This window comes from Tamandua tetradactyla, chromosome 3 (assembly GCF_023851605.1).
Source record: "Tamandua tetradactyla isolate mTamTet1 chromosome 3, mTamTet1.pri, whole genome shotgun sequence".
Classification (NCBI taxonomy): Eukaryota; Metazoa; Chordata; class Mammalia; order Pilosa; family Myrmecophagidae; genus Tamandua; species Tamandua tetradactyla.
Genome location: NC_135329.1, coordinates 129,504,729 through 129,524,006, shown reverse-complemented (window position 1 = coordinate 129,524,006; position 19,278 = coordinate 129,504,729). Strand labels below are relative to the sequence as shown.

Genomic DNA, 19,278 nt, shown 5'->3' with positions numbered 1-19,278 from the left:
CTTGAGAAAGAACAGCAAACTAGCCCCAAAGCAAACAGGAGAAGAGAAATAATGATTAAAGCAGAGATAAATGAATGGAAGAACAAAAGAACAAAAGAAAGAATCAATAAAACCAAAAGTTGGTTCTTTGAGAAAATCAATAAAATTGACGGGCAACTAGCAAGACTGACAAAAAAAAAAGGGCACAAATAAACAAAAATCAGAAATGAGAAGGGATGCATTATCACAGACCCCGAAATAAATAAAAGAAATCATAAGAGAATACTATGAACAACTATATGTCAACAAACTAAACAACTTAGATGAAGGAAAAATTCCTGGAGATGCACAAACATGCTACACTGACTCAGGAAGAAATAGAAGATCTCAACAAACTAATCAAAGTAAAGAGATTCAATCAGTCATCAAAAATCTTCCTACAGAGAAAAGCCCAGGGCCAGATGGCTTCACAGGGGAATTTTACCAAACATTCCATAAAGAACTAGTGCCAATCCTGCTCAAACTTTTCCAAAAAACTGAGGAAAAAGGAACTCTACCTAATTCATTTGATGAAGCTAATATCACTTTAATATCAAAACCAGGCAAAGATGCTACAAGAAAGGATCAGTCCAGACCAATCTTCCTAATGAATATACATGCAAAAATTCTCAATAAAATATCAGCAAATCAAATCCAACAACACATTAAAAGAATTATATACCATGACCAAATGGAGTTTATGCCAGGAATGCAAGGATGGTTCGACACAAGAAAATCAATTAATATAATACAGCACATTAACAAATCAAAAGGGAAAAATCACATGATCATCTCGATTGATGCTGAAAAAGCATTTGACAAAATTCAGCATCCTTTTCTGATAAAAACACTCCAAAAGACAGGAATCAAAGGTAACTACCTCAATATGATAAAGGGAATATATGAAAAACTGATGGCCAGCACTGTACTCAATGGAGGGAGACTGAAAGCCTTCCCCCGAAGATCAGGTACAAGACAAGGATGCCCACTGTCACCACTATTATTCACATTGTGCTAGAAGGTCTAACTAGAGCAATCAGGCAGGACAAAGAAATAAAAGGCATCCAAATTGGAAAGGAAGAAGTAAAACTCTCATTATTTGCAGATGATATCTTACATACTTGGAAGACCTGGAGAAATCTACAGCAAAGTTACTTCAGCTAATAAACAAGTTAAGCAAGGTGGCAGGACATAAAATCAATGTGCAAAAATCAGTAACATTTATATATACAAGCAATGAGCTAGCTGAGGAGCCAGTTAAGGAAAAAATTCCATTCAAAATACCAACTAGAAGAATCAAATACTTAGGAATGAACTTAACTACGGACATTAAGGGTTTGTACACAGAAAACTACATAACATTGCTAAAGAAATCAAAGGAGATCTAAATAGGTGCAAAGACATTCCCTGCTCATGGATAGGAAGGTTAAATATAGTTAAGATGTTAATTCTCCCCAAATTGATCTACAGATTCAACACAGTACAAATCAAAATTCCAACAACCTACTTTGAAGATCTGGAAAAGTTAACTACCAAATTCATCTGGAAGGGAAAGAACAACTAAAAGCATTCTAAAAAAGAAGAATGAATGGGAGGATTAACACTCCCTGACTTTAAAACCTATTATAAAGCCACAGTGGTCAAAATAGCATGGTACTGGCCCAAAGACAGAAGCATTGACCAACGGAATTGAATTGAATTTGCAGAAATAGACCGCCAAATCTATGGTCAACTGATTTTTGACAAGGCTCCCAAATCCTCTGAACTGGGAAAAAATAGTCTTTTCAATAATTGGGCATGGAAGAACTGGATATCAATAGCCAAGAGAATGAAAGAGGACCCTAGCTTACACCCTACACAAAAATCAACTCAAAGTGGATCAAACAGCTAAATATAAGAACTAGCATCATAAAGCTTCTAGAAGAAAATGTAGGGAAATGTCTTTAAGATATAGTAATAGGAGGTAGCTTCCTAAACTTTACACCCAAAGCATAAGTAACAAATGAAAAAAAATAGATAAATGGGAACTCCTCAAAATCAAGTGCTTCTGCACTTCAAAAGACTATCAAAAAGGCAAAGAGGCAGTCAACTCAACAGGAGAAAATGTTTGGAAATCACATATCAAACAAAGAAATATATATATACAACTCAACAGCAAAAGAACAAACAATCCAACCATAAAATGGGCTAAAGCAATGAATAGGCATTTTTCTGAAGAGCAAATACAGATGGCTAAAAAGCACATGAAGAGATGCTCATTTTCACTGGCTATAAGGAAAATGCAGATCAAGACTACAATGAGATACCACCTCACACCTATAAGAATGGCTACTACTAAACAGACACGAAACTATAAATGTTAGAAAGGATGTGGAGATACTGGGACACTTATGCACTGCTGATGGGAATGTATAATGGTGCAGCCACTATGGAAGACTGTTTGGCAGTTCCTTAAGAAACTAAATATTGAGTTGCCCTATGACCCAGCAATAGCACTACTTTGTATATACCCAGCACAGCAACGACACAAACAGGCATCTGCACACCAATGTTCATAGAAGCATTATTCACAATTGCCAAAAGATGGAAACAAACCAAATGTCCATCAACAGACGAGTGGATCAACAAAATGTGGTATATACAAACGATGGAATACTATGCAGCATTAAGACAAATGACGTCCTGAAGCACATGACAAGAGGGATGAGCCTTGAGGACATAATGCTGAGTGAAATTAGCCAGACACAAAAGGATAGATACTGTATGAATCTACTTTTATGACCAGTATAAAGGTATAATCAGAGGCTTATAGTATAGAATATAGAGAACTTAGAGATACATAGAAGCTAGAGATGGGTGTACTGTTAGCTAATGAGGTTGAACTTCAATGTAAGGGAATAGATAGGAGCGAAGGTGATCCTCTAGTGGGTCTAGAAGTAATATTACCATATTGAAGATGAACAAGATTGAAAGGGCTTGTATAGACCTATGTGTCCTACTGACTTACACTAGAAATATGAATGAGTTCTTGTAAGAATTACTTCAAAGATATGATTCTTATATAAAGTGTTAAGTCCAGGGTAAGGGGAAAAAATGCTATTGCATGCTATGAGCTATGTGCAAAAGGAAACCATCAGCATTATCATAGCAACAGCAGAGGTAAATAAAGGGGTGAGGGACAAGAGTTAGGAGGAGGTTTAGATTTCCCCTATTTGGTAAGGATGTGTTCATTGGTTTTCTGTCTCTTGGGAACAATGAAATTACCTAAAATTGAGAATGTTGATGGACTGTGGACTTTGGGCCTTCTACGTGATGCCCGACGAATGCTGGTGGCTGAAGGATGCACTGACAGAGAAGTAGACTGGCGAACGATGGTATATATTTATGAACGAAGGCTGTGCAGCTACAAAAAGGAACAATGTCATGAGGCATGCAACGATGTGAATGAACATGTGGGACATTTGGTGAGACAAAATAAGGCAGAAACAAAAGAACAATAATGTTATGGTCGCCTTTAAAAAATGCTTATAAGAAAACAGGGTCCTAGATTGTAAACTTTTAGAGCAGATACATTAAGTCAGGAGAGGTAATTATTATTTCTGGATTCTGAGAGGCTGTTTTATATATAACCTGATAATTAGAGATAAGAACAAAAACGAACAGGTTGGGGTTAAAGCAATTCACAACATGGGGGTAAGGAAGACAGTGTCTATATTTTAGAACCACACGTACTCTTTGAGACCAATGGAAGAAAGGTTTATTTGATCTGGAACTGAAATCTTCTGTAGTGCACTATCTAATTCAACCTATCTGTATAGCTCATTTGAACAACTGAAACACAGGGAGCACAGAATAAGAAAGAGGTCCTTTAATCCTGTATAGATTATTGTAATGCCTGGAAACATCCTAGAATATATTAACCAGATAATCAAAAAGTATTGGCAAAGTCCCCTGAGGGAGAGGAGAAAGACTATGGAACTATTAAACCCCTGATACTGTGTCAACCTTTAGGGACACCCAAATCAACAGACCATGCCCTTGATCATGAGGCTTACTCTTGTGAAGCTTATGTAGGTAGCACAGAAGCTTAAACTACCTATAGATATGCCTAAGAGTTACTTCTGGAGGGCCTCTGTTGTTGCTCACATGTGGCCTCAGTCTCTCTAAGCCCAGCTCTGCAAGTGAAATCATTGCCCTCCCCGCTACGTGGGACATGACATCCCCAAGGGTGAAAGTCTCCCTGGCGATGTGGGAGAGGACTCCCAGGGATGAATCCAGACCTGGCACCATAGGGTCAACAATTACATCCTGACCAAATGGGGGGGAAAGAAGCGTAATTAATAAAGTATCAGTGACAGAAAGAGTCCAAATAGAGTCGAGAGGCTACTCTGGAGGTTACTCTTACACAGGCTTCAGGTAGACCTTACTATGTATCATAACCTGCCAACTCCCAACCAGGACCATTCCAGCCAATCTTAAAGAACGTCTATGGCAATATGATAAGATTCCACAAGCCACTAGAGTAACTTTCCAGAAACCTACAACCTCCAGATGGGTCCCTGGTCCACATAAATCCTGACACCTAGCCCAGCCTCTCCAGAACATCAGATAGTTCCACCCCCCACCCCATGACAGTGACAGACCATTCCAATATCAAAAATTAAGAATTAAATTTCAAATTTTTATAGCCCAAACAATCCCAATGAGAGGTACGGAAAAATCAAAGGCGATAGTGGAATTATACATAGAAGATAGGACTTAAAAAATGAATATGAATGCTGAATCATTAAACTGATAATCTCTTTTAGTCTCCAGCATTTTAAAGCAGCTAGAAGTAAAAACCTAAATTTGTGAAATTGTAACCCATGTCAAACTCTGAAATATGTTCTATGACAAATTGTGGTGCTGTGCTTGGAAACTCATAGCCTTTTTGTATATATGTTATTGTTCACACACAAAAAAAGAAGGGTAAAAAGGTCAATTGTGATGATAAAAAAGTATTTAAGCCCTCTTACCTCCTATATTCTGGAGCAGCTAGAAGGAAAAATAAGAGAGGATCATATGGTAGCCCATGACAAACTCTGGGATCTATCCTGCAACCACACTTTGAAGAGTGCTTTGAAAACTATTGCTTTTTTATTTCGTTGCTTTGTGTATATGTTACATAATATGTTATATAATTTTATAATGTATATGTTTTATAATGTAAATATAAAATGTATTTTATATTATATTACCCCATAAATTTTTTTGAACTTTTTAAATATATATTAAAACTTTTTTAATATATATATATATATAGCTAGCTAGTGGGTATGAAGTGGTTTCTCACTGTGGTTTCATGTTTGCATTTCCCTAGTGGCTAATGAAGTCCAGCACCTTTTTATGTGCTTACTGGTCATTTTTATATCTTCTTTGGAGAAAAGTTTATTTGAGTTCTTTGCCCATTTTTAAATTGGGTTTTATGTCTTTTGTTATTTAGTTAAAGGACTTCTTTTTATATATGGATATTAAGTCCTTACCAGATCAATGGTTTCCAAACAAATATGTTAACATTTAACCTCACAATAACCCTGTGAAGTTAAGGTGCCCTTATACACATTAGACCCTTTTTACAGATAGGAAACTCAATCCCAGATATGTTTAGTAACTTGCCCAAGGTGATACAACTTGTCAGAGGTGCATCCGATCCCAGGACACTATCTCTAGAACCCATGCTAGAGTTCTTTAAATGTCCCTACAAGAGCAAAATGCTGGTTCATTCTTCCTAAATGGAACTGGAACATCTCTTTTCCAAGCAAATCCAACTGAAAATTCTGATTTCAAGAACAGAGGAAAGAGTACTAGGCTGGGATTAGGAAAATTAAATTCAAGTTTGAGTTCAGCCTTTTGTAGATATTTGTATTAACATGGGGAAGACTGCTTAACTTCAATATTTCCTCGGCTGAAAACTACCCATACAACCTGCTGTATCTATCTTAAAATGCTACTGCAAAGTCCTAAAGAAACATCCATTCCTTCAAAAATACTTGCTGAACCCTTTCCCTGTAACCTGCACTCTGGCCACAAAGAGGCCATGCCAGCTCCCATGGCTCTAGGAAGAGGGCAGCGTCAACAGAGAAAACTAACACAACTACGAAAAAGAGCATGTGAGCGCGAGGAACATGGAACCAGTAGGCCATGGTTAAATGAATCATGGTGTTACACAAAGTACCAAACAAAAAAAGCTATTTAGAAAAGATAGAAGAACAACTATACAACACCTGGGAAAATGCATGAAGTCATATTAAATAGGAATGCCTATAAATGTGTACTTTAGTTGCAACTATACATATATTTTAAAAGATACATGCAGACTGGAAGGGAATAAAAATAATAATGATTGTTGCATTAAACAAATATTATTTTTTCCTTTTCCCAAACTTTACAAAGCATCATTTAACATTTATAATTCTTGAAGTATTTTAATCGCTATGAGTACAGAGATGGGGGTGTGAATAAATCTGACTGAAATACTGTATGTGAAAGTGGGAAACTCTAAAGCCCTACATGAATGGTATTATTGTCAGGACACGAAATCATCTAACATAGTGCATAACACATCACAGTGCTGTGGCACAAGTTATTTTTATGCTCTGCCACTTGGTTTTCTGCTCACCTGCTAATATACAACCTTAGTCATTTTTTACAGTATTTCTGGGTGTGTTTAAAGAAATACATGCATATTAGCAAATGTACAAACAATACAAAAGGGTCTGCAAAAAGAGCAAGACTTTCTTCTATCCCAGACCCCCATTTTCCCACCAAAGGCAACCACTATCAGTAGTTTCTTGTATATATTTCCAAAGATATCCTATGCATATATAGGTATAACCCTTCTTTTGTGTAACACAAATGGATGTATTTTGTATATAATTTTGTAATGAATTTGTTTTCATCTAAAAATATTCCTTAGAAATTTTCTTTAAGGACACATATAAACCTGCATCATTCTTCTAACTCATACAGATAATTCTACTGTGTGAATTCACCATAATATATTGACTTAGACCATGAACTATAAAAATGTGACAATGCTATTAAACATTATTTATATAAGCATCTCTCCTTACGTTTTGATTTTCCATCCTAGCAAATTCTATATCTTCTGAATCATAACTATAAGTTTATATGTAAGTATCCTTAAAATTTCATCAGTAACAATCCATTTTAAGCCCTAAACCCCATTAAACTACCTCGCTCTCCAGCACTGATTTTTCTCCGTTGAGTTTCACAAGCCTATCAAATTGCCTGCTGAACAACTCTACCGTGATTCCCAGGCCCCTCAATGGCACATGCCCCAAACTCAACTTCTAAGGGGCATAAAAACCCTAATTCTACTCCTGTATTTCTGCCTTCCCTATCTGGCACTGCCCCTCACCATCACCCAGGGTGAAACTTTGAACCTTATTCTAGTGTCTTCTTTCCTCTTCCCCCACCTCCATACCCTATATCAATCAGTTGCTACTCATTTTGCTTCTTACTATTCCTCTCCAGCCCTCCCATTCCTGCCAAAGGTCAAGCCTATCATCTCTCATCTTAACCATAAAAAGTCTCCTAACTGGTTTATCAGCCTCTAGTCCCACCCTTCCTAAACACACCCAAACTCCCGGAAGTAGCCACACTGAAGTGCAAATCTGACTTTGTCCCTACTTAAAGCCCCTCAGTGATCCCAATACCTCCAGACTCAGGTCTAAACTGAGGTACACAAGGCCCATTCAACATGTCACTGCACACAGTTCGGACTCATTTGCCAAGCTTCTCACTCGATACCAGGCAAACCCAATGTGTGCAGAATTCTCCTAAACTTTACTCCATCTGGTGGCTCACACAGCTCCTTTGGTTGCTCACCTTGCTTTGCTTACCTAATTCTTACTCACTTTTTAAAAGACGGCTTAGGCATTACCTCCTCCCAGAATTAATCTGCCAACCCTGAGGCAGAGGAAATGCTCTTGTGCTCTGCTCCTGCCCAGCCCTTGTCTTGCCATTTAACCTCCTCTCTATGAAATTGTGTATATATGTCAGCCCTGCCCACTAGAGTTTGAAGTTCCTCCAGGACAGAAACCTTATTCATCTTTATACACTGCCAAAGTTTAGTACTGAGCCTGATACATTAACTATATTTGATATTCCCTGAATCAAACTGAAATAAACAAGATGGAAACTTCAGAAAACCTATGATGCACAAACATTCGTTTTACTTTCACGGAGTACAATGATCCCCATTTTAAAGATGAAGCAATTGAGGCCCTGAAGTTAAGAAACTTGCCCAACAGGGGAGAGCCAAAATTTGAAACCAAGTCTACTTTACAGCAGAACCACTGATCACTCATTATTTGTTCACATGCTAAAAGTTAATTGAAGAGATCAAATACACAGCCCAGAAGGTAACAGACATCAACATCTAAAGGCACTGTAAACCTTCCAAAAAACTCAGTCAAAAGCAACTTAAATGGTAGGGCTAAAATGGCAGAAAACTAAAAGGATATTAATAAAGAATAAGCACACCTTGCCTACAGTATCCACAAATATGGATTTAGCATACCCAGGTAGACTCTTTCAGGGTCATTCATAATAAGGGGATACTCTTAACCAGCTGTGATATCCCTGCAAGGTTCCACCAGTTTTCTATCCCCACGAATACTGTCAGTTATACCAACTTTTCCTCCCCACCTCTACTCCTACCTCTGCAGCATTAAAGTCCCCAACACTCACTAAAAATGGTGTTTGGACCAATACCCCTAACGGATTTAAAAGTTGATTAACCCAACCAAAACCTTTCCTGACAACCCTAAAGAACACCTAGGGCTCTATCTGAGACTCTACAAAGGCTCTATGCACTATTACTTTCCAGAAACCTACAATCTACACATGGGTTCCTAGGCCAGATAAGTCCTGAAATGCAGAGGGGTCAGCCACTCCAGAACATCAACTAGTTCCATCTCCCCATCCCATATTACTGACAGCCCCTTCCAACATGAAAAAGTTAGAAAGGACATAGCCCAAATACCCTTAAAGACTGGGAGAAGGATCAAAGGAGAAGGTAGAGTTATAACAGAGAAGATAGATTTAACAAATTAGTATGACTGCTAAATCATTATATTGATATTTCTTTTAGTCTCCAGTGACTTGGAGCAGCTGGAAAGAAAAACCTAAAATTGTGGAACTGAAACCCATACTAAACTCTGAAATTCATTGCTTTTTTGTATGTATGTTATTTTTTCACAATAAAAAAAATTGTGTGTGTGTGTGTGTATATATATATATATATATATATATATATTTTTTTTTAAGTTGATTAAGGTTGGGCACAGATAACCCAGGAAACACGTGTGGCTTACTCCTGAGAGACCTATCACTGGGGAGGGGGTGGGACAGATAAGCAGCACCACAAGAGTAGGTTCTAGCATACTGTTAACCTGTCGAGACCTGAGGCCAAACATTCTCTTCTGTAAAATAGGCATAGTAAGTGACAATGCCTGCTCCCTTTTAATCTTTTGCAAGGATTCTGCAAGGATTCCTTTTAATCTTTTGCCAGGCTCTGTCTGAGCCCAGAGTAAGGGCTCAACTGGCCTAAGCAGAATGAAGAGGCTGACCAGTAGGCAAATTTCCTCCTGTCTCCTCCCCACACACACACACACATACCCGCCCTCCCATCTAGATGAGGACTAAAGAAAGGAAGATGGAAGGCCCTGTAATTGAGAGAGCGAGCGGGGATGGCATTTAGTAAAGGTGGGGAAACAAGAGGATGTTGCCCCTCCCTCTCACAAGTCAGAAAAATTAGCCAATCAGCAGCAAGCAATCATTGAAACCTTGTTCACTAAGAGAGACAAAGAAGCAAAATTCATTCCAAGTTAAACAGACACCAATAAAAAAGAATCAGACTGAAAAAAAAAAAGAACGATAAATAAGTTACCCTTTCTTATTCCCATCAACTAAAGCCAAACAAGAACAACTTCTAGAAGGCGGCGGTTAGGGTTGTAAGGAAACGCAGGCAGTCAGTCCTAAACACAATGCCTAACCCAGTACCCAGGCACTCACTGCCTCTGGCCAAGGCAGACCCAGACAGCCCCTTTCTCAGGATCAGGGAGGTAGCCAGCACCCAGGTCTTGGTGTTTTGACCTTAAGTCACTCAATTCCCAAAACAACCTTCAAAAGACCCACATTCCAAATTCACGAGCAAAAAGCTCCGGGTGGCTGGGTGACTCAACCAGGGTCACAGGGATAGCAAGTGGCTGAGCTGGGACCCACACTCAATCTGTCTGGTTTCAAAGCCTCCAATGGCAAAAAAAAAAAAGACAAAACTGACAGACCCAGAGGGGAGAGAGGGATCTATACTGGAGTCATGACTAATTACAAGAAAATGTAATAATTACCAGCTGATCCAGTCTAAAGCCCAGATTTCAAAGGATTGAGTAGTCTTTGATGACTTTTTTTTTTCTTTTAAGAGCATTTGTGGGTTCACAGAAAAATCAAGCAGAAAGTACAGAGTTCCTGGATAGCCTCCTCTCACACAGCTGTCCCTACTATCAACATCTTGCATTACTGTGCTACCTTTGCTACAACTGATTAAACAATATTATTATAATTATGCTATCAACTTTAGCCCACTGTTTACATTAGGGTTCACTCTTTGTGTTGTACAGTTCTACGTGTCTTTTTTGATAAAATACACAATCTGAAATTTCTCTTGTTATTGCTTTTAAAACATATAATTCAATGCTGTTAATTATAATCCATTGGTGTTAATTATTCACAAGGTTGTACCTCCATCGCCATCATCCATTTCCACAACTTTTCTATCACCCAAACAGAAACTCTGTACTAATTAATTAAACTTTGACTCCACATTCACCTCCCCAACCAGTCCTAGTAACCTGTATTCCAGTTTCTGACTTTATGAATGTACATATGCAACTCATTTCATATAACTGAGATCATACAGTATTTGTTCTTTAGTGTCTGGCTTACTTCACTCAACATGATGCCTTCAAAGTTGAGCTACGTTATCTTATGCATCAGAACTTCATTTCTTTTTATGGACAATAATATTCCACTGTTTGTATATATCACGTTTTGTTTATCCATTCATCTGCTGAGGACACTTAGGTTGCTTCCACCTTTTTGCAACTGGGAATAACGTCACTATGAACACCAGTGTGCAAATATCATTTTGAGTCCCTGCTTTTACTTCTCTGGGTACACATCAAGTAGTGGGATTGCTGGATCATAATGGAAATTCTATACTTAATCATCCAGGGAATCACCAAATTGTTTTTTTTCCACAGAGGCTGCATTTTATATTTCCATCCACAACAAGTGTTCCTATTTCTCTACATTCTCTCCAAAACTTGCAGTTTTCCTTTTTTTTAAGAGTGGCCATACAATAAGGTCAAGTGGCGACAATAGGTATTTCACTCTGGTTTGATTTACATTTTCCTGAAGACTAATAAGGTTGAGCATATTTTCATGTATTTATTGGCCATGTGCATAATCTTCTTTGGTGAAATGTCTATTCACATCTTTTTCCCGGTTTTTAAGTTGGGTTGTTTTACTAGCATGTAGGAGTTCCTCACATGTTCAGCTATTAAACGCCTGTCAGATATATGGTTTCCAAGTATTTTTTCTCATTCAGTAGGTTGTCTTTTTACTTTCTTGATAAAGTCCTTTAATGTATAAAGATTTTAATTTTGATGAAGTTCAGAAAAATATGTTCTTAAATCTAATCTCCTCCTGCAGGTGCAAACCCATTTTAGTTGGATTTTTTTGATGAGGTTATTTCAGTTAAGATGTGTCCTACCTCAATTAGGACCTTCATCCTATTATTAGAGTCTTTTTATATAAACAGAATGAATTCAAACATGAAAGACAGAAAGTCACAGGAAGCAAGAATCTGAAATCAACAACATGGTATTTGCTTCAGCAGCCTAGGAAACTAAACAGCACCCCTGTCAAGTATCAATGGAACAAGGGTGTAAAGCTTTATTTCTGAACTCTCAATTCACTTCCATTTTTCTATATGACTGTCCTTGTGCTACTACCATGCTGTTTTAATTACTGTAGATCTGTAATAAGTTTTTAAATGAAGAGCTTTATTCTTTTTTCATGATGGTTTTGACTATTCAAGGCTACTTACCTATCCATATGAATTTCATGATTGGTCTTCCCATTTCTTTGAAGTCTGTTGGAATTTATATTAGAATTACACTGAACCTGTATATTGCTTTGGATAGAACTGATATCTAAACAATGTTCAGTTTTCTAATCCATGAATACAGAATGCCCTTCTTTTTATTTAGATCTTCTTTCATTTCTTACAGCAATCTTTTGTGATTTCCCATGTACAAGTCCTTTATACCCCAAGTGCTCTAGTTTGCTCGCTCCTAGAATGCAATATACCAGAAACAGAACAGCTTTTAAAGAGGAATTTAATAAGTTGCTAGTTTACAGTTCTAAGACTGTGAAACTGTCCAAATTAAAACAAGTCTATAGAAATGTATGTCCAAGCTAAGACATCCAGGTAAAGATACTTTAGTTCAAGAAGGCTGATGATGTTCAGCGTTATCTCTCTCAGCTGGAAGGGCACATGGCAAACATGGCGGCATCTGCTAGCTTTCTCTGCAGGCCCCTTGCTTCATGAAGCTCCCCAGGAGGTATTTTCCTTCTTCATCTACAAAGGTCGCTGGCTGGTAGACGCTGTGGTTCTCTCATCCTTCTGTCATGGTTCTGAGGCTTGCTCCTCATGCTCAAAAGGAACTCTTTTCAAAATGTTTCCTCTTTTATAGGATTCCTGTAACTAATCAAGACTCATGTAGAATGGGTGGAGACAATGTCTCCATCTAATCAAGTTTAATACCCACAACTGACTGAGTCACATCTCCGTGGAGATAACCTAACCAAGCTTCCAACCTATAGTGCTGAATAGGGATTAGAAGAAATGGTCGTTCCCACAAGATTGATTAGGATTAAAACAGGGTGTTTCTAGGGTATATAAATCCTTTCATCTTTCGTGATTTCCCATGTACAAGTCCTTTATACTCCCAGTTAAATTTATTCCTAGATATTAGATTCTTATAGCTGTGATTGTAAATGGAGTTTTCTTGATTTCCTCTTCAGATTGCTCATTAATAGTGTATAGAAACAAAACTGATTTTTGTGTTGATCTTGTGCCACACCACTTTGCTACCTGTATTCTAGTAGCTTTGATGCGGATATTTCAGGATTATCTCTATATAGATCATGTCACAATTGCAAACAGGGAAAGTTTTACTGCTTCTTTTCTAACTTGAATGCCTTTTATTTCTTTTTCTAGACTAATTGCTCTGGTTATAGCCTCCAGTACAATGCTGAATTACAGTAGTAACAGTAGGTATCCTTGTCTCATTCCTGATCTTAGGAGCAAAGCGTTGGGTCTTTCACCACTGAGTACAGTGTTAGCTGTGAGGTTTTCATATTGCCCTTTGTTATGTTAAGAATGTTTCCTTCTAGTCCTAGTTTCTATGTGTTTTATTCAGGAAGGGTATTGAATTTTGTCAGGTGCCTTTTCTGCGTCAACTTAGGTGACCACGTTAATTTTTTCTTTCATTCTATTAATGCGGTGTATAACATTAATTGGTTTTCTTATGTTCAACCACCTTAGTATACCTGCAAAAAATCCCACTTGATCATGGTGCATTGTTTTTTTTTTTAATACATTGTTGGACTCGATTTGCTAGTATTTTTGCTGAGGATTTCGACATCTGTATTCATAAGGGATTTTGATCTATAATTTTCTTTACTTGTGGTATCTTTATCTGAATTTGGTATGGGTCTGAGGCTGGACTCAGACTGAGTTGAGAAGTGTTTCCTCCTCTTGAATTTCTGGAAGAATTTAGAGTAACTTTGTTACTTTGAATGTTTGGTAGAATTCAGCAGTCTAGCTGTGTGGTCACAGGCTTTCCTTTGTTGGAAGGTTTTTGATGACAGGAAAGAGACTGAATCATTTTACAGGTCTGTTGCTATCTTCTATTTTGTCTGGAGTTAGTGTAAGTAGTTTGTGTGCTTTAGGAATTTGTCTATTTCATCTAGGTTGTCAGATTTACTGGCATACAATTGTTCATAGTAATCTCATATGACCCTTTTTATTTTTGTGCAGTCAATAGTCATGTCCCCCTTTTCATGCCTAATTTTAATTATTTGAACCTTCTTTTTTTCTGTCAGTCTGCTAAAGATTTGTCAATTTTATTGATCTTTTCAAAGAACCAACTTCTGGTTGCACTGATTCACTCTACAAGCATGCATAGTTTCATTGCGCTTTGCTCTACTGCCCCTCACAGATGTTGTGTTTCTTACAAATTGAAAGTTTGTGGCAGTCTTGTGTCAAGCATGTCTATCAGTGCCATTTTCCACCAGCATGTGCTCATTTCTTGCCTTAATTTTAATTAAGGCATGTCCACTGTATTTTTAGACAATGCTATTGCACACTTAACAGATTACACTATGGTGTAAATGTAACTTTTATGTGCACTGGGATACCAAAAAATCTGTGAAACTCACTTTAGTGTAATATTCACTTTACTACAGTGGTCTGAATATTTAACAGCATGTTGTTTAACTTCCATATATTGGTGGGTTTTCCAGTTCACCTTCTAACCAGTTATTAATTTTCAGCTTCATTTTACTGTGGTCAAACATGCTTTGTATAATTTCAATCTTTTTAAATTTACTGAGATTTATTCTGTGATCTAAGATACGGTCTATTCTGAAGAATGATCCCAAGTGTACCCGAGAATAACGTATATTCTGCTGAATATAATCTAATTTTGAGGAATTGCTATTTTTGAGTGTAAGTCCAAATAACTAGAAAGTGTCCTTGACAATTAAATATGAATGTATATAAGTACATGCAAACATTTTTCCTCGATGTTTCTTTTCATCAGAGAGCAATGTCAAATTGTTTGATGAGCTATCAAAATCTCCCTAAAAGTAAAATTAAGGCAGCCTGAGACGGTGGAATATTGTTCAGCCATAAAGTTATTGATGCTTGCTACCACATTATGAACCTTAAAAATGTTAAGCCATACAGAAAAGGTCACATATTGTATGATTCCATTTATATGATATATCCAGAAAAGGTAAATTGATGGACAGAATGCAGACTGGTGGCTGCCAGGGGCTGATGGGAACAGGAACAGGGAGTGATTGCTTACTGGGTACAGGTTTTCTTCGGGGATGATGAAAATGTTCTGAAACTAGACCCAAGTGGTGGTTGCACAATGCTGCTCTGAACTGTTCCCCTTAAAATGGTTAACTTTATGTTACATCAATTTCACCTAAAATTTTTTTTTAATAGCCTAAGCCAGTGTTGCTCTAAAGTATGATCCTTGGGCAACTGGCCTCAGACTCTACCCAGAAGCTACATTCACAGCAGATCTACCCAAACACTACCAAGGGGCAGCACCTGGAAATCTGCATTCTGAGTAGATGCCCCTGGTGATTACTTCTGAAAACCACTAGACGGGGGCCCAGTCCCTCCTACATATGTTCTAAGTAACAAGCCCACCTAGAGGTCAGTCAGTGGCTCAAAGGATTTTCTATAGGGAAAAGCTGGGATTTCACCTCAAATTTTCAATTGTCTACTGGACAGCTCCAACAGGAAATCCCTGAGGGGCCAGAGTCCACATGCCCCAAACACTGCCCTCTCCCTTCCTGAGGGTTGCTCAGTGACTAACATCATTCTCTTCTTCGAACCCTGCTGCCAAGCATGGAAAGTCCTCCTTGCTCCCTACAGTCAGTTTACTGCAAGTGTTGCCTTTCTGTTCTAGAAGCTTCCATTTTCCATGAACATGAACTCTCAGGCACACCCTTCTCTGGGTTCTCATTACCTCTTTTCAACAGTTCTGGTACCACAGGACAGTCAGCTGGGTTCAAATCCTGGCTTGACTAGGTTACTCTGCACCGTTTCCTCACCTGCAGAATGAGGATGACAACAGGACCTAACAAAAAGATTTTCGTGAAGATTACATGAGTTCATGTAAATGCAAAATAAAAGGTATTCAGCGGACACTAGATCTCTTTCAGCTCAGGCCTCAAACATCATTTCTCACCTGACCTACTTCAAAAGCCTCATAACAGGTAACCCCGCTGCCCATCTGTCTCCACTATAGTCTTCCCTGCACGCCATCACTGTCAAAGCTTTTACCCAGGACGCAGATCTGATTACATCATCACCCAGCTTAAAAACCTTCAACAGAGATCACTTGCTTACAGGATTGAGGACACACTTCTTAGCCTGGCATGCAAAACCCTTTGCAATCTGTCTCCTTTCTTCCTGCCACTGTACTCAAATGCTAAGCATCGGCTGTTCTATACTCAAAATATGACGTGTACTCTCACGCCTCCCAGGCCCTGCTCCTTGTGTTCCTTCATACAGAAGGTACCTCAACCTCTTCCCCACCTGGCTAAGTCCTGCATACCCTTCAGCTATTCTGTGAAAGCTTCCCCAACCAACAGCAGCTCTTTTCCTTCCTCCTTTGCTCTCCAAATATACATCTGTCTCCCTAACACCTTCCAGTTTTACTGTGAGTGTGTGTGCTGGTCTCCTCAGACTCAGATATATACTGGGCCTCAAACTTTAAAAGCCAAAATGACAGCCCTCAAGAACTACTTGTTGGAAAAAGGAATGCAAAATCTCTGCCACCCTTTGACAAAAGAAAAGTTTCTAATTTGTCAAACAGTTAACACCTTCACGGTAACTTTATTTCTTAACCTTTTTTATTGTATAATATAACACATATACAAAGCAAAGAAAGAAAAAAGAATAGTTTTCAAAGCACTCTTCAACAGTAGTTACAGGACAGATCCTAGATTTTTCCTTCTAGCTGCTTCAGAATATAGGAGGCTGGAAGGAATAAATATTTTTTTATCATCACAATCAACTTTTGTGTGGGCGTGTGTGAAAAATAATATATATACAAAAAAAGAAAGCACAACAATTAGTTGTAGAAGAACTAATTTTTAGAGGTAACTTTTTAACCTCTAAAAACCACAGGATATATTAGTTGAACAAGAGACTTCCTAATGAAAGCAGGAAAGAAAAAAAAAAAGCCCTGTGAAATCCACTAGATTAGATCTCTATGCTACCTCTCTAGAAATGGCACCCCTTCATTTTACCCTAACGGGAGAGGGAAATCATGCCCTTAGATGCCACCATCTTGTTTCCACATGGCTTGACTTATGCTATGTTGAGTTAGTTTCAGAGATCCCTCCTGCTTAAAACATTTCAAAAAGGAAGGAATAAACAAAACTAGTACTTAATGGTAGAAAAGTTAAGTGTAAGATGTTCAAGTCCAGGTCAGCTTGAGTGTCTTTAGGCAATCAAGCTGATCCCTAGAGAAGAGATGCCACAAGGGCAAGGACTAGTGTGAGCCCTTGTCTTACAGGGAGACCTTTCCTTGTACAAGCCAGTTGTGAAGACTTGGAGATAGCTGACAGAAGAGAACCCTTCTTGTTTCACCCAGAAATGTCAAGAATGCAAGGCCCATAAACTTCCATTTAAGCAGCCCCTCAAACTGTTTCTAGACTTTTGTTCAAAACTTAGGACATGTGCCAGTTTGAAACTGTCATGTACCCCAGAAAAGCCATGTTCTTTAATACGCATTCAGTATTGCTTGCTGGGATCATTTTTATTGTTTCCATGGAGATGTGACCCACCCAACTGTGGGTGGTAACTTTAGATTAGATGGTTTCCATGGAGACGTATCTTCACCCATTCAAAGTGGGGTTTCTTACTGGAGCCCTTTAAGAGGAAACCACTTTGGAAAAAGTTTGAGTGCTCACATGGACATGGAGCCTTTGGACATGGAGACAGAAATGCCCCTGAGAAAGCCTTATGAAATGAGAAAAGAAAGCTAGCAGACGTCACCATCTGCCTTCCTAGCTAACAGAGGTATCCTGAACCCACTGGCCTTTCCTGATTCAAGGTTATCTTTCCCTGGATGCCTTAGTTTGGACATTTTTGCTACCTCAGAACTGTACACTTGCAACTTAATAAAGTCCCCTTTTTAAAAGCTATTCCATTTCTGGCATATTGCATTCCAGCAGTTTTAGCCAACTAAAACATGATATATTATGTGTATTTTTCCCCCTGCCTTTTTACTTTACTATTATGGAAAATTAAACATACCCAAAAGTAAAGAATACTATAATAAATGTCCCCTCACATATCACTCAACTGAAACAATTTTCAACATTCTACTACTCTTGTTTTAGGTATTCTACTCTTCAAATTTTCTTTTACTGGAATATATATATATTTTTTATATGCTGTATGGCAGGGTCGCATTTCATTCTTTTTCCAAGTGAGCATCCCATTATCACAGCACCATTTGTTGAATTTTTTGTTGTTGTTTGTTTTTGTTGGTTTCTTTTTTGTTTTGTTTGTTTTGGAAAGTGCATGGGCCAGGAATCAAACCTGGGTCTCTCACACGACAGGCAAAAATTCTACCACTAAACTACCTTTGCACCCCCTGGAATGTTTTAAGGCAAATTCCATAAATCATGTCATTTTACCTATATATATATATAATTTCAGTATGTACACTGAACTCAAAGAATATTTAAACTACCAAACAACTATTAGTACTATTATCACTTCTCTTTGCCAATCTAACACTCAATCCATATTCATATTTTCCCCACAGTCTCAAAGATGCCTTTTTATAATTTGCTTTTTTTTTTTAAGGTCCACAAATTCCAATTTGCTGATATTACCTCTCAGTTTTTTTTTTTTTTGGTTGGTCAAAATATTTTGTTTACATTTTTTTCTTTTAAACACAAACACCCCACTATCCACCCTCCTGCATTCCCACCTCCCACAGTAACCTCTACTCTACTTTCTATTTCTGCAATTTTATTATTTCTCGTCATCTCTTATGAGTGTTATCATACAGTTTTTGTCCTTATATGTCTTATTTCATTGGACATAATGTTTTTAAGGTTCTTTCACATTGCAGTACATCTCATAACCTCATTTTTTTCTTATGGCTGAATAATATTCCATTGTGTGCAGGCACAACATTTCATTCATCCATTCATTTACTGATGGAGACTTGGGTTGTTACCAGCTTCTGGCTATTATGCATAATGCTGCTGTAAATACTGCTGTCCAAATACTTGTTTGAAACCCTGCATTCACTTTCTTTGGATGTATACCTAGAATTGGGACTGCTGGGTCAAATAGTA

The 19,278-nt window shown here is 37.9% G+C and overlaps 1 protein-coding gene across 9 annotated transcripts in view; it reads right to left on the bottom strand.

The window, feature by feature from the left end:
• Positions 1 to 19,278, bottom strand: part of TANC1 (tetratricopeptide repeat, ankyrin repeat and coiled-coil containing 1) — a 267,329-nt gene that overhangs the window by 230,160 nt on the left and 17,891 nt on the right. The window contains exon 2 of one of the 9 annotated variants that reach the window (XM_077153922.1): positions 15,921 to 16,031. The exons of the other annotated variants lie outside the window; for them this stretch is intronic. The gene's annotated coding sequence lies outside the window, so the exon portion shown is untranslated. The remainder of the gene's footprint in view (positions 1 to 15,920; positions 16,032 to 19,278) is intronic. 9 annotated transcript variants of the gene reach the window in all.